The sequence below is a fragment of the Epinephelus fuscoguttatus genome, linkage group LG23, assembly GCF_011397635.1.
Source record: "Epinephelus fuscoguttatus linkage group LG23, E.fuscoguttatus.final_Chr_v1".
NCBI classification, from domain to species: domain Eukaryota; kingdom Metazoa; phylum Chordata; class Actinopteri; order Perciformes; family Serranidae; genus Epinephelus; species Epinephelus fuscoguttatus.
In genome coordinates, this window is record NC_064774.1 from 3225902 (window position 1) to 3243137 (window position 17236).

The 17236-nt window shown below is 41.1% G+C and overlaps 1 pseudogene; it reads left to right on the forward strand.

The window, feature by feature from the left end:
• Positions 1-17236, forward strand: part of LOC125883942 (NACHT, LRR and PYD domains-containing protein 12-like) — a 169867-nt pseudogene that overhangs the window by 109284 nt on the left and 43347 nt on the right.

A 17236-nucleotide genomic window follows, 5' to 3' on the forward strand; every position in this document is an offset into this window, starting at 1 on the left:
AGGGCCTGCTCCAGACCAGGCTAAGTTCCAGGATCTAATCTCATCCCTTATCTCAGTCAGCAGTCACCACAAACGGAAACCAATAGTTATTCCACTGCCCACTGCACATTGTTATCACATTCAACCAGACCCACTGTCATTATGTAAACTTTTGTGATCATTAATTGCAATCATTTTAGATAAATGATGATTTTAGATGATTTTGCAGTCATTAGATAATTTACAGTTTCCCATAGACTATATATAAAATACACATCCCATATAAATATAAATATACATCAAAGAGTAACATGATGTTCCTTTATTGAATAAGGATAAATCAAAGCAAGTAAACCATCAGCTCCTTTCAAAACTGAAGTCACACAGTGACTCTACAAAATAGACAGAACAGAATCAAAGCATATTATACAACACAAGAATAAATACACATTCAAAGTTCTGTATATGATACACCCCGCATGTCTGCACACTGAAATAAATGCAGGACAAATCCATACACAACAAATGAACAGACAAATGAATGGATGCAGTAGCCTCCCTGCAAGCTTGTATACACACAGTATACAACAGCACAAACAGCATAAGAGGCCAAATCAATTTAAATAGAATTAAAAAACACAAATTCCTCTGCCACTGCAGGCCATATTTAGCTGAAATTCACAGCATGTGTCTCTGCCACTGCAGGCCATATTTAGCTGAAATTCACAGCATGCGTCTCTGCCACTGCAGGACATATTTAGCTGAAATTCACAGCATGCGTCTCTGCCAATGCAGGACATATTTAAGTTAAATTCACAGCATGCGTCTCTGCCAATGCAGGACATATTTAGCTGAAATTCACAGCATGCGTCTCTGCCAATGCAGGACATATTTAGCTGAAATTCACAGCATGCGTCTCTGCCAATGCAGGACATATTTAGCTGAAATTCACAGCATGCGTCTCTGCCAATGCAGGACATATTTAGCTGAAATTCACAGCATGCGTCTCTGCCACTGCAGGCCATATTTAAGTTAAATTCACAGCATGCGTCTCTGCCTGCATTGGCAGAGACGCATGCTGTGAATTTCAGCTAAATATGTCCTGCATTGGCAGAGACGCATGCTGTGAATTTAACTTAAATATGTCCTGCATTGGTAGAGACGCATGCTGTGAATTTAACTTAAATATGTCCTGCAGTGGCAGAGACGCATGCTGTGAATTTAACTTAAATATGTCCTGCATTGGCAGAGACGCATGCTGTGAATTTCAGCTAAATATGTCCTGCAGTGGCAGAGACGCATGCTGTGAATTTCAGCTAAATATGTCCTGCAGTGGCAGAGACGCATGCTGTGAATTTCAGCTAAATATGGCCTGCAGTGGCAGAGACGCATGCTGTGAATTTAACTTAAATATGTCCTGCATTGGCAGAGACGCATGCTGTGAATTTAACTTAAATATGTCCTGCAGTGGCAGAGACGCATGCTGTGAATTTCAGCTAAATATGTCCTGCAGTGGCAGAGACGCATGCTGTGAATTTCAGCTAAATATGTCCTGCAGTGGCAGAGACGCATGCTGTGAATTTAACTTAAATATGTCCTGCATTGGGAGGGATGCATGCTGTGAATTTCAGCTAAATATGGCCTGCAGTGGCAGAGACGCATGCTGTGAATTTCAGCTAAATATGGCCTGCAGTGGCAGAGGAATTTGTGTTTTTTAATTCTATTTAAATTGATTTGGCCTCTTATGCTGTTTGTGCTGTTGTATACTGTGTGTATACAAGCTTGCAGGGAGGCTACTGCATCCATTCATTTGTCTGTTCATTTGTTGTGTATGGATTTGTCCTGCATTTATTTCAGTGTGCAGACATGCGGGGTGTATCATATACAGAACTTTGAATGTGTATTTATTCTTGTGTTGTATAATATGCTTTGATTCTGTTCTGTCTATTTTGTAGAGTCACTGTGTGACTTCAGTTTTGAAAGGAGCTGATGGTTTACTTGCTTTGATTTATCCTTATTCAATAAAGGATATTGTTCTCTCGTTGTTTTATAACTGTGGTGGTGTTGCCTTTCTTTTTGACTTGATCCTTTACCTCCTCGTAAGCCTCCATGAGGATTTCTGCCTCCGACGGGGAAAAGTATGGTGCTCTTGTTGCCATAGTGAATCGGTGAATCTGTGATCGATGGCGGGGTCTATTTGAGGAAGCCGTGTGTGTGCACTGATCCAGGATTGGTTTCACCTGGCTTGATGAATCTGTGTCTGCTCATCCTGGCTTGGTCTTTGTGCAACTGATTAAGCCTGAACGCTCTTGTTTTGGATTTGTTGAACCCAGCTCAGTCATTTATCCTGGATGTCTGAATCCTACTTTTGTGCAACGGGCCCATGGTATGTTTTGAATGTGGACAAATGTGTGTTGACTGTATACTGTATTGCAAATGCAGTCATAATTTTTTCATATTTTATATCCTCTGCTCTGCAGTGTTTTATTATGTTTTGTGTGTCCTCTTGCCTTGAGACATGTTAATGGTGGAACCAAAGACAAATTTCCGCTCTGTGGACAATAAAGTTTTCGTATTCGATTCGTAGATTTTGGTGGTCAAAGGTCAAGGTCACTATGACCTTGCATCTGTCTCATTTTTATGAACGCAAAATCTCATTAAGGCTTTAAGGGACTTTACTCATATTTGGCACAAACGTTAACATGGACTAGAGAATGAACTAATTAAAATTTCAAAGGTCAAATTTCAAAGGTCAAGGTCAATCTGGCAAAAGAAGTTTTTGTCATAGAATTCATTAGCTAATTAGGAAAAAAATTTCATACAGGTGTCTGACATGATAAAATGATGCAGTGATGACATCTTATATCCAAGAGGTCAAAGGTCAGCTTCACTGTGACATCATAATGTTCTGCATCAAACACTTCTCTGGTCATTATTAAACGTCATATCTCAGGAACAGAAGGGGAGACATTTGGTCAGACTGAGTTGGTGACACTGATCTTGAAACTGTGCTGATTGTATAGATCTTCTGTGTGTGAAGCTTCCATGTTTTCACTGACATGGATGTGAACTGTAAGAGAAACTCAACTGGTGTTTGGAGGCGTACAACTTTGAGACAGAAATTCTAGTTTTACAAATGTTTTCTTTCTGTCAAAGAAATGTGTGAATAAATGATGCTGTGAATATAAGGTGTTCAAATTTAGACTGATTTCTTTTTTCAATATAAATGATATGTTTTCTCGGCTGGTGTCCCAACTGTCCCAGGGAGTCAGAACTTTGGGAAAATGCACTTCTTGTACATTTAACAAAACTGTGCCTTTCACGTTTGGGTTGGGCTCTAAAAACCTGATAAATAGTTAGCAGACGCCTGTATCTGTTCAGAGATCAAATTATTTTCATTACTGTTCAAGTAGTCTGTGAGTAATCAAAGGTTATTTAGTGTCAATACAAAAGTGTCCCAACTGACCCCGCTCTCCCCTACTGTATGTCATAACAATACCCAGCCAATATGTAATCATGTCCTATAAATAAGAAGTTACTGACTTCATCACACTGTGTATGTGTGTTACAGTTCTCTCAGATTTGGGAAGATGGCTGATTTGGAGGCAGACGGGGACAGATCAAAGTCTCCAGTGTCCAGCTGTCAGCTGTCTTTGAAGAGTGACCGCAGTAAAGATCTTCCTCTAACCTTCAGTAATGAGGCTGGACCCTCAGACACAAAGTAAGAGACTGTTGAAAAACATGAGGGAGCTTTTTGCCTTTTGAAAGTCGTCTCACAGTGGAGCACAACATTACTCAGGAGGTTTTCATGAAGCTCCACCATGAGATATTTGAACTGCCTGTGACTGAGTGTGTGAATGAAGCAAATAATTTTCAGCACAGTTTGCAGGACGAGATCTAAATAATGTGTTCATCTCCACAGAGGGAAGAAGAGGAGTCATGTTTCTGTGGAGGAGCAGCCGTCCTGCTGTAGTTTGTGTCAGGACGTCCTGAAGGATCCAGTCTCTACCAGCTGTGGACACTGGTTGTGCAGACAGTGCATCAGCTCATACTGGGACCAGTCTGCTTCATCAGGAGACTCCTCCTGTCCCCAGTGTGGAAAAAGATCCAGAACAAGAGCTGGACTGCAGACAGCCAGTCAGAGCAGCACTGTACAAAGTAAGACTGTACATCTGTCTGCTGATGTCATCATGTCTGAAAACAGGAGTTTATTTGTCTTGTACAGCACAGAAATTAAAGGGGAACTATGATAATTTTCAAAATGTATTTATTGCTATAGTCTAAGACAGTCCAAAAGTAGTGGTAAAATAAACAACTGTCCTCCAAATCCAGAAGCTAGAGTGCTTAAACTCTAATTTGTGATGTCATAGGATGTAAAGTCTGGATCTGCTCCACAGACAGTCAATGTTGAAAGATGCTCTAGACGACACTGAGAGCACCCAGGGGAATGTTTTGGGTATATGGGCACATAGTCTGTTTCAGAACTGAGAACACTACAATAGAATACAGCTCATTTGGGTATTAAAACAAAAACAAACATTGTGTGGGTCCATAAAATCTGTCTCCCATTCATTGTCTGTGGAGCAGCTCCAGACTTTGTACCCTATCACAGGGCTGTTCAATGACAAATACAGCTGGCTCGGATTTTAAACCAGGACATGATGATGGATCAGACATTTTCAGCAGCGAGCAGCAAATTCAGAGCCTTTTTGCTTTAGCTTTTGGTTATGTCAAACTTTAAATCAGTGCAAATTAGATAGCTAGATAGCTAGCTAGCTAGATAGATAGATAGATAGAACTGCAAACACTTTTAAACTCAATCATATCTCACTGGGAACAAATCTAACATGTCAATAAAATAAATATTACTCCTCTGCTGCTAATGTGATTCACTGTCTGCAGGTCGGCTACCTCAGGTACATTTGAAGATAAGTGGTAACCTAAGCTGAAAAGTTAAACTACAAACAGCTTTCATTTTAGTTTGTTTTTAAAGATTTGATTTTAGCCCTGCTAGCCTCTGTATGTGCAAACGTAATGGCAGTGGAGGGCAGACTGCTCAGAGCAGATTCGTGTTGTTTGATACCTGGTCTTGGTACCAGTTCCCAGCCGGGCCACTCTTAGCTTGCTTCTGTGCTAGATTTGGCCTATGGGCCAAAGAAGTAAGACTTTGAGACTTACTTGTTTGTTTTCTGGCTTTCAGAGAGCAGCTCATGTTAACAAGTATCGATTTAACTTTTCAAGATGGTGGAAATAAGATAATGTCATTCTTAATTTAGGCGGTGTTCTGCTATAAAGACTGTATAAAAATCTTAACATTACAATGTTTTATTTGTTTTTCTTTTTTAATGTGTTACTTGTTTTAATGTTGGTCATGAAAATAATCAGAGTCCAGATTTATTTCTTTAGTCTGACATGTTTCCTTCTCTTTCAGCAGACAGTGGTCTGCAGGAGGTTTTAGATGAACATAAGATCAGTCTGAGGAGGAGATGTGAACGTGTGACTGAAGGAAGTGATGAAACAGGAAGTGAAAGCCTCCTCAACAGGATCTACACTGAGCTCTACATCACAGAGGGACAGAGTGAAGAGGTTAATACCCAACATGAGGTGAAGCAGCTTGAGAGAGCTTCTAAGATGAAGACCCTCCATGAAACTCCAATCCAGTGTCAGCACATCTTTAAAGCCTTACCTGAGCAACAGAAACACATCAGAGTGGTTCTGACCAACGGCGTCGCTGGCGTTGGAAAAACCTTCACAGTGCAGAAGTTCACTCTGGACTGGGCCGAGGGTTTGGAAAACCAAGATGTCAGTGTGGTGATTCTGCTTTCGTTCAGGGAGCTGAACTTGATCAGAGATGAGAAGTTGAGTCTTCTCACTCTGCTCCGTGTTTTCCATCCAACATTACAGAAGGTCACAGCAGAGGAGCTCGCTGTCTGTAAAGTTCTGTTCATCTTTGACGGCCTGGATGAAAGCAGACTGTCTCTGGATTTCCACAACAATGAGGTTGTGACTGATGTCACACAGAAGTCATCAGTCAACGTGCTGTTGACAAACCTCATCGAGGGAAGCAGCTTCCTCGGCTCTGGTCTGGATTACTTCCCGACCTGCAGCAGCCAATCAGATCCCTCCTGCATGTGTTGACAGGGTAACAGAAGTACGAGGCTTCACTGACGCCCAGAAGGAGGAGTACTTCAGGAGGAGAGTCAGTGATGAAGAGCAGTCCAGCAGAATCATCTCACACATGAAGACATCCAGGAGCCTCCACATCATGTGTCTAATCCCAGTCTTCTGCTGGATCACTGCTACAGTTCTGGATCACATGTTGACTACAGAGCAGAGAGGAGAGCTGCCCAAGACCCTGACTGACCTGTACTCACACTTCCTGCTGGTTCAGACAAAGAGGAAGAAGCACAAGTATGATGAGGACATGAGACCAGTCCACAGGAGCTGACGGAGGCTGACAGGGACGTTCTTCTGAAGCTGGGGAGGCTGGCGTTTGAACATCTGGAGAAAGGAAACATCATGTTCTACCAAGAAGACCTGGAGCGCTGTGGTCTTGATGTCACAGAGGCCTCGGTGTACGCAGGAGTTTGTACAGAGATCTTCAAAAGAGAGTGTGTGATCTTCCAGAAAACAGTCTACTGCTTCGTTCATCTGAGCGTTCAGGAGTTTCTGGCTGCAGTCTACCTGTTCCACTGTTTCACCAACAGGAACACAAAGGTACTGGAGGACTTCCTGGGGAGAGACAAGGATAATTACAGATCCCTGGATGTCTTCTTACAGAGAGCCATGGAGAAATCCCTCCAAAGTAAAAATGGTCACCTGGATCTGTTTGTCCGCTTCCTTCATGGCCTCTCTCTGGAGTCCAACCAGAGACTGTTAGGAGGCCTTTTGGGTCGGACAGACAACAGTCCAGAAATCATCCAGAGAGCCATCAACAACCTGAAGAAGACGAACACAAACAAGATCTCTCCCGACAGAAGCATCAACATCTTCCACTGTCTGCTGGAGATGAACGACCTCTCAGTACATCAGGAGATCCAAGAGTTCCTGAAGTCAGAGAACAGATCAAAGAAGGAACTCTCAGAGATCCACTGCTCAGCTCTGGCCTACATGCTGCAGATGTCAGAGGAGGTTCTGGATGAGTTGGACCTGAAGAAATACAACACAACAGATGCTGGACGACGGAGACTGATTCCAGCTGTGACGAACTGCAGAAAGGCTGGGTAAGTCCAGATGTGATTAACATCATAAATCATTGTAGATTAGTAGTTTAATTCTTCAAATATACACACTATGAAATTCTTATTATTCATAAAATGTTCAAATGATGTGTCTGTTGTATTTTGTCACAGATGTTCTTGAGCTGTTTCAAATGCTGTGAGTGCAAAACATGTAGATGTTTCAGTTGGTTGTGTTTATAGCTGTTGAGTTCATGAACACAGTTTTTCTATTGATTTCTAATCATTGTTCCAGTTGACAGTTTTTCACCTTTATGTGATGGAGGCGCCATGTGAACCTGATAAAACAAATGATGGACTTCAGAGGTTGTTGTTGAGGTTTTATCACAGCAGCATTTCATCACAGTATGGCAGTATTTGATGGTTCTGAGTGAAAGCAGTAAAGTTATTACTCCATAAACAGATTGTGTAAGGTGTTTTATAGAATCAGACATGCAGATAATACCTGAGTTTATTCACCACTATGCTTAAACATTTAAAATTAGATCTGTATCATTTGCCAAAGGAGATTTCTGAAGTCCTAAAAACTGCTTTTATCCAGTTGTTGCTATCTCTTTTTTCATGCCTCAGCGCCGGCGACAGTCGTGGCCAGAGGCATCATGTTTTTGGGTTGTCAGTCTGGCCACGACATCTCAAGAACACCTTGAGAGGATTTCTTTAAATTTGGCACAAACGTCCAGTTGGACTTAAGAATGAACTGATTAGATTTCGGTGGTCAAAGGTCAAGATCACTGTGACCTCACAAAATGTGTTTTTGGCCATAACTCAAGAATTCATTCACTAATTATGACAAAACTTCACACTAATGTCTAACAGGATAAAATAATGAAGTGATGAGATTTTATATCCAAAAGGTCAAAGGTCAACTTCACTGTGACATCATCATGTTCTGCATAAAACACTTCTCTGGTCATTATTAAACGTCATATCTCAGGAACAGAAGGGGAGACATTTGGTCAGAGACTGAGTTGGTGACACTGATCTTGAAACTGTGCTGATTGTATAGATCTTCTGTGCTGTCGGGTTGAAGATGTGTGAAGCGTCTGTGTTTTAGAATAAGTAGCTTCTTTGCAGCAACATCCATATTTGAATCATTGTCTACTGTCATGGACACATATGAGTCTGGACAGACATGGATGTAAACTGTAAGTGTAACTTGACTGGTGAAGCATACGACCACGAGGCAGTAATTCTGGTCATGAATCAGCTTTTAATTAGTTTGAATTCCTTGTGTTCTTTTTTTATTCTTAACTATTTTCAGTCCATCAAAACAGGATATTTCAAACTGTTTCATCATCAAATCCATAAAGTAAATATAAAGTGTCTCTTTGACAATAACAGATTTTCTCATATATCTGTCATGTCAGATTTACTTCAAGTAGACTCTCAGAGACTGACTGTGAAGTCGTGGCCTCAGCTCTGAAGTCCAACCCCTCCCATCTGAGAGAGCTGGACCTGAGTGACAACATCCTGCAGGATTCAGGAGTGCAGCAGCTGTGTGCTGGACTGGAGAGTCCAAACTGTAGACTGGAGACTCTGAGGTCAGTTCACTTGCTTATGTAGGTGTTTGTTTGTTTGTTTTTGGATATATATAATATAAATCCTTGACTGAGGTTATAAAGCTTTCAGTGTTTTCAGAAATGTTGTGTCTTTCCAAATGGCTCAACAGTTTTATAGGAATTTTACAGAATTTATAGGAAATGACACGTCCACTGTTTTCCAGCCGCATGACTCAAGACAAGCGTCATATAATGGTCAGTTTGTGTTATTTATTCTAAAGCTGAAACTTTACATTCTATGTTTCTATGGGTGTCCACCTTGAAATGAGGTTGATTGTATAGATCTTCTGTGCTGTCGGGGGACAATGGATGTGAAGCGTCCATGTTTTTACAGACATGGATGTAATGAGAAACTTGACTGGTGCACAGAGGCATTCAACCACGCAGGGAATGTTCTACGCCAAGAGACACTTGAGGGTTTTTTTTTATCAGGGGGACAATCCCCCACCCCCCCAACCCCCCCCTCCAGTAAACAGTCTGTAACTTTGGTCTATGTGATCTCATTTCTAAATGACAAGCATTCACTGGCTCCTGTTTCCCTATGCATCCATGTGTTGACTGATGTGCTGTGGAACAATCCCAGTTGCTATCAAGTGTTTCCTCTATCAGTGGGATCCCCCACCCCCCTGAAAGAAAGCAAATATTTTATTGATGGTATTTACCTTGTTTATGTGCACTGCTTTGATTTGAGCTCAGTGTGAGAGTCTTTACTGTGTTTTCCTGTCGCTGGGCTGCGTTTCTCTCCCTCCTCCTCGACCCACACAGGTGATGTTACTTAAGTTGACAGCCTCTGGTTACATACCTGTGGATATTCTCATTTATCCAGGTCATAGTTATCTCAAGGCAATTGAATCAAACGCAACTGGACTTGGTTTTGTCTTAGAAGAAGTTTCACCTCTTATCCAAGAGGCTTCATCAGTTCATGCTTGTCTGACTAGGCTGGAACTAGTCTGACAAACTGGTGTGGAAGCACCCAGGTATTTAACCTCTGGGGAGGTCTTCACAAGGCCAATGATGTCACTGGTTCGTTCGTGCTCCAGTGGTGTGTCAACAACAGTCGTTGAAACTCCTGCTGCAGCGGTGGTCATTGGAGTCGTTAGAGTCACATGAGGCCATTTGTGAACGCCATTGTTTTTAGAAGTTAAGTTGTTAAACCTCCTGGGCAAGGATGAAAGGACAGCATTATAGTTGGGGGATAGGTGGTGTCGATGGCTTTTCCAGTTTCACATAGATGGCTTCTTTTACACCTCTTTCAAACCATCTGTCTTCCCTGTCCAAAATGTGCACATTGCTGTCTTCGAAGGAGTGTACACTCCTTTGACGACAGCTGTAAGGTGTAAAAGAAGCCATCTATGTGAAACTCAAAGAGGGAGTTTGGTGCTAAACAGTCTGTAACTTTGGTCCACACCCTCTTGATTTGGATAACTCAGACTGCTGAAGCTTCATATTAGTTTCATCTGAACTGATGAAGACATTTCTTACAGTGTAGCTGAGTTAAGAAGAGACCACTTCACACTCAGTATGGACAGGAGGAATATTTACTGCCACCAATAACTCTTTTAATGTGCATGTGGCTGTTGAACAAACTTGAACAAATGTGTCCCTCTCCTTTTTATTCTATATACAAATACAGTATGAAGGTCATGTAAGAAATGAATGAATGAATGAAGAGTTTTTAGTCCAACGTGTCTGATTTGATATTGATCCTCTAAATACAGACTTGACTGAGATCAGCAGCATGTTGTTAATCTGTGTTGATATGAATAGGTGAATGAATGTTGTGGTGACATTTGGATGATGTCTGTAGAAGGCTGACATCATGATGATCCACAATAACACAATGACAAAGTCACTCTACTCAGTTTAGGACAAAGCTCATTGATCAGGACATAGTAATGTTGAGCTACACATTTAACACATCTGAACACATCTGATTGTTTTATTCATGATTTTTATCTACATCATTTATTCTTTATTCAGACTGAGGGGCTGCAGGTTGTCAGAATTCAGCTGTGTTTATCTGGCCTCAGCTCTGAAGTCCAACCCCTCACCTCTGAGAGAGCTGGAGCTGAGTAAGAACTACCTTCAGGATTCAGGAGTGAAGCAGCTGTGTGGTTTTCTGGAGAGTCCACACTGTAAACTGGAGACTCTGAGGTCAGACACCATTTTTTACTCCTGTGCTGAGATTATTATGATGTGAAAGTTGTGTTGACACTAAACTGCAGACATCAGGCTGATATTATACTGATCCACAATGAAGTCTATTTGTCTTGTTCAGTGGTTTAATCCATTGACTGTGGCAGAGCAATGTGGAGCTAAAACCTTAAAGATAAACTCTGCAGGATCTTCCTTAAAAACAGTGTATAGACTCATACAGAAATAATCCCTCTCAATCATCACTTATGAGCCACTCTCAGTGTGTGCTGGTGTATTTATCTACAGAGACTCTGCCCTCTGCCTGTGTTTTCTTACTTTCTTCTTATTGTCTGTGTTTGGGAAGTTTCTGGGCGTGTACCCCCACAGCGCTCAGGTGAGGTCAGGGCTTTATAAAAAGGTGGGGACCAGATGCCAGACTGTAAGCAGCAGGAATCAAAGAGATACAACACCTGAAAACACAAATATAGTGAGAAGAAATGCCAAACAAGAATGAGTCTGGGGTTGGCTTTTACTTTCACTTTCACTGGCAAGTGTGTTTACAAACTGTAAGCAACAATCCTGCATATTATAACTTTAATTTAAATGACTTGAAAATTCACTCCTAACCTTTACAGCAGGCCTATTCAGTTGGCGGCCTGCAGGCTATATCAGGACCAGAAGCAACCTCAGAGTGGCTGGGTAGGGATTGGTGTGGAGACTCTGTATTAAACAGCCCGGGGCAAAATGAATCAAGACTGTAGTTCTAATAAGCTCCGCTGTTATCGTCTCTTTCATTGTTACTTTGTAGTTTTTGGTTTCATGTATCATCATGCTGCAGACTCTCTCCAGCATTCTGCATGCTGACCTCCTCCACACACACACACACACACACACACACACACACACACAAAACAGACTGAAGTCAGACAACAGCAGAGAAGCCGTGGTGCAGATGAAGGGAGTATAACTTCAAGATCCCTCTAGTTGACAACAAGTACGCATGTTACTATAAGTAAGTGCAATAAAACCTTGAGCAGTAAAAAGCCAGTGCTTTATCAATACACGTGTTCAGCATGTAGAAAGACATATTTCAATCTGCTCTGTCCCTCATTCACCGCCGTTATGGTTTACAATCACATTTTACACAAGCACATCACACTAGTGGGACCAATAGCAAATAGTTAAAGCAAACTAAAATGAAAGCTGTCTGTATGTAGTAGGGCTGCAGTCTCCTGGTCGACTAGTTGATTATTTGGTGGCTATGCTCTCGTCCAACCAAATTCTCATTAGTCGAATAATCGCCGTGTTACTTTCATAAGGAGAAAAGTGCTACATCAACAGCTTTCCAGGATTAATCCATTATTAATCCTGTCTTATTATTATTTACCAGTGAAAATGGGGGTGTTTTCAAAACACCCCCATTGTTGAGATAAAGTTGGACTCGCCCACCCTACGTTCAGTGTCGCGGTGACGCAGACCTCCCGTCTGTCTCTGTAAGCTGACACCATTTCCCTCAGTGGAAACGAAGCTTGTATTTACTTGTATTTCACAGATAAGAAACAATAAATTGTGAAAACAGTAAAGCCTTCACTAAAATAACATTTTAAGTCCTTTGTGTGATTTATCCTTCAGGGATTTATACTTCGGGATTCATCCTGGCTTCATATGAGCAGAGGAAATCTCCGCTTGTCGCTAGGCTAATGTATACCATGTAAAATGCCATAGGCTTGTGCTAATAACGTTAGCATGTTGTATTTATTTGGAAAACGTGTTTAAGACATTTTTTTTTTCAGTGAATGTTGTGAGTTGTAATGGAGTCAAATTATGTGCCGTTACCTTTGTTACATGTTGCTGTTGTCCCTGGATTTATATGAGAAGAGGAAAAGATCACTAGACGCTAGGCTAATTTATACAATGTAAAATGCCATTGGCTTGTGCTAATAACGCTAGCATGTTGTATTTGCAGGGAAAATGTGTCCAGATAAAGACAAGTGTTTGTCTGTGAATGCTGCGAGTTATAATGAAGCTGATTTGTGTACTTGTGTTTGAAACTGTCTCTATTAAGCCATGTTTAATGTGTGTTTAATGTGTGTTTTGAATCAACTATATAAATAAAGTTTGATTTGAACTAAACTTTACAGCACTTAACACAGTCCTCCACCACTGACTAGTGTTTTGGAGTTGTAACTGCAAAGTGACACAGATACACCACCGCAGAAGTAAACATAACATGCAGATTTTTTTTTTTCCACAACTAATTGATTAGTTGAAGATTATGTGCAACTTTGGTCTACCAAGATTTTCTTTGTTTGACTACAGCCCTGGTATGTAGTCTGTTTAACTTAGCTTGTCACTTATCTTAAAATGTACCTGAGACAGCCTACCTGTGGACAGTGAGGCCCAATCCCAAACCACTCCCTACCCACTACCACTTCACTACGGAGTGTCACTCGAAATCAAGTTACACTCACAGCTGCGGAGGGCACTCCTGATGAAGGGGAAGTGTATGAAAGAGAAGCCAAACCATGGGACGCCCTCACCACTCTACCGGAAGTAGGAAGCAGATGTAACCATGGATACAGACAGACGCTTTGTGAAAGCAAAATAGAGCAACAGGCTATAAAAAAACATTTAAATATTAATTAAATTGAATTATAATAAAAAATAAACTTGAATGAGTCAGATAAGAGATACAGTGCAGTGTAATCAAAGTGATTCACTTGTTCATATTTTCTACACACAGTTTACGCATTTACAGCTTCATTCATCTGGGCAATCTCACCTCCATCCCTGTTTTGCAGCGTTCCTCTTTTTAGTGAAGAGACTCTCATATTTAATCCATAGATCGATTAACTGCTTTGTTTTTTCTTCTGTCCCTGTGAACACAGAATTATATATTTGTTTAAATTATGAGAATGGGATGAGGAATTTTTTAGACAGTTTTAAATAGTTTATTTAAGCATATGGACATGTAGGTTTTCATCTTTTGACACCAAACATTCTGTGAGTTTGTTTGAGACTGTAAAGTCAGTGTGAGGAAAACAAATGTGTGTTTGATCTAAAATATTTTACAAAGTAGAAAGACGGAACTCTTTCATTTGTACGTTGTTTCCTCCATTGTGATGTTGCGCTTCCTGCTGGGCTCATCAGAAGCCTGCACTGATGCACACTCACTATCTAAGGGCTGAGCAGTCCACTCGCACTCAGCGATAATTGGTTTGGGACGGCCCTTAATATGGCGGAGCTCCGCGTGACCGCGCAAACGGAGGGGGAGTGAATAGGGCGAGGGGTTAGGGGCCGGTTTGGGATTGGGCCTGAGTGTCCTCAGTAGAGGTGGGACAGAGAGCAGGATGAATGACTGATACTGATGTCAATGAGAGGAATCTTGAAGTTATACTCCCTTCATCTGCACTGCAGCCTCTCTGCTGGTGTGTGTGTGTGTGTGTGTGTGTGTGTGTGTCTGTGTGTCTGCCTGTCTGTCTGTCTGTCTGTCACTTATGCTTCTGTGCATTGACAGCTCTTTTTTATTCTGTTATTTTCAGATATGACACTAAAACATTGCTACTTTTACTACAGTAATTTGCACCTGTGTAGAAATGTGTCATCACCAATAGCTAAAACAAAAAAAGTTTCCAATAGGTTGCCTGCTGCTGAAAATGTCTGGCCCATCAACATTTTCTGGTTTAAAATCCGGCCCAGTTGAATTTGTAATTGAACAGCCCTGCTTTACACACTTGATTTCAACTTAAATTTACCCTCATGATTCTTTAAATAAGTGATTTGTGTTTGGCTGCACAACATGAGTTAGTGATGATGGAGCCACTGGTGGAGCTGGCAAAGTTTAAGAGGTGAAGTCACTACATCTTTATTGAAGTAGCAGCACGTTGTCAATGATATTTATGAGAGCTGTTTTTCACTTTTTGTATTTTCCAGTCTTTAACCTGCATCTTGTTGGGATCAGCACAATAACACAATGACAAAGTCACTCTACTCAGTTTAGGGCAAAGCTCATTGATCAGGACATAGTAATGTTGAGCTACACATTTAACACCTGAACACATCTGATTGTTTTATTAATGATTTTTATCTACATCATTTATTCTTTATTCAGACTGAAGAAGTGCAGTTTGTCAGAGATCAGCTGTGTTTCTCTGGCCTCAGCTCTGAAGTCCAACCCCTCCCATCTGAGAGAGCTGGACCTGAGTCAAAACAAGCTGCAGGATTCAGATGTGAAGCTGCTGTGTGATCTGAAGGGGAGTCCACACTGTAAACTGGAGACTCTGAGGTCAGTAGAGGGTTGGAGTGGGTCCATGCTGGTTTCAGCAGTGTTATATTAAACACAGTTAGTATCAGAGCAAAGATCCAGTACTTCCTGTAAACCTCAGACCTTCTCAGTGGCTCAAAGAGGGGAATGGTGACAGTCTTCAGGAGAGGACAGAGAGACAGACAGAGAGAACAGTCAGCCAATCAGATCAGAAAGAAGCTTGTTGAGATCATGTGTTTAAGTTGATGTGAAGACGACTGTTGTTGTGTTCATGTCTACAGGAAGTGAAGCTGGATTACAGCTGACAGCATCACAACATGTATAGAGACAGCTGTCCTCCTTCATCAAACTGTCACACCATCAAATCTGACCTTGATAACAGGGGACCTGTTATGCTTTCCTGTTTCTGTGTGTGTGTGTGTGTGTGTGTGTGTGTGTGTGTGTGTGTGTGTGTTTTATATAGTCTATAGTGTTACAATGAAGGATGTTGGTATTAAATGTGGCCAAAGTTTCAGATAATGAGGTAAATGTATGTAAAAGTAATCCCTGTGAACAAAAACCTCAGACTTCAGACTGTTGTGAATACCCTGTGTTCAACGGCTTTTTCTATTGAAGCTAAGATTTCTTTATAAGGCATACAACTATGAGGCGGTAATTCTAGTTTGAACATTAAAGCATGTAAACAGGTTCTAGTAGAAACCCAGAATCCAAATATGAAGCTGTTAATGAGCATAATATGTCCTCTTTAAAGTGTTTGTTGTCTTCATCTTTGTCACAGCTCTGAGATCAGTCTGACTGAAGCCTACAAATCACTGGCTCTTATTTTATAGAACCATCATTACATTTAGTAACCATGTGTTCTTTATACAGAGCAGAAGCTCTGCTGAAGTCCAGTAATCACAGCTGATGTGTTGCTGTTCAGTCTTTGGATGAACATGTAGAACATTTAACATGATATATCTGTCCATCAGTCATTTGTTCTAACAGACTCAGTAAATCCATCATTAAAGTGAATCCCTCTGTTTGTGCAGCCATGATGCGTTCAGGACTCTCAGCAGTTTATTTACACTGTGTACTTGAGTGAAATCTGCAGAGTAAACAGACTTGTTGCCCAAAGTCTCTGCAGGTCTGTGAGCTTCCAGCTCAGTGTGTTCACTCCAACACGTTAACATGAGAGCTGGAAGGAAGCCGACTACACTACACAGCCGCTCCACTCTGCTCTGAACAGGAAGTCCCTACTGGTCTTTATACTGGATGTGCTGCATCACTGACTGACAGCTGCTTTATAACTTCTCTTGTCTTCTTCTCTCATCAGATGGAGGTAAACTCTAAAGTGGTAAACAGGACGGTGGATGTGTAGAGAGGATCAGCTGTGTCCTGATGATCCAAAGATGCTGAAGCAGCAGCATCAGTTTTTGTGTGTGTGTGTGTGTGTGTGTGTGTGTGTGTGTGTGTGTGTGTGTGTGTGTGTGTGTATATACTGTATAATAGTGAGGTGATTCAAATAAATGCTACAAAAGGACTTTTGTCAACTGTTGTACTTTGTTGTTATTGTGTGTTTTAAACACAGTATTGTTGTAGTTACTTTTAGTCACCAGTAGATGGAGATAATTTGATGCTCCTTAAACATTAATTGACGTTCCAATCCAAAAGGAAGAACTTTATATTTTCTGGTTTCATGACGGTGCACCCACATTTTAGCATTAAATCATCAGAATACTGTTCCATATTTCCAGTGCTCACAGTATTCACATCTTTTACTGTAAGTGAAAATAGTATATCCACACTATAAAAATACTCCATTACTGGTTCTTTATTCAAAATGTTACTAGAGTGAAAGTACAAAAGTATCAGCATCAAAATAATAATATTTGTCTTTATCTTCTGAGCCCACTAGATGGCGCTCTCTGTTCAACAAAGGGTTACAGGCACACTGGACTGTCCTTGAGCTGTTTTCTTTAAACCAAGAGAGAAAATAAATCATTACATTTCAAAACCTCATAACTTCTCTATCTGGACAAAAGTATGTGGACATCCTCACACAGCAGTGGTGGGATGTA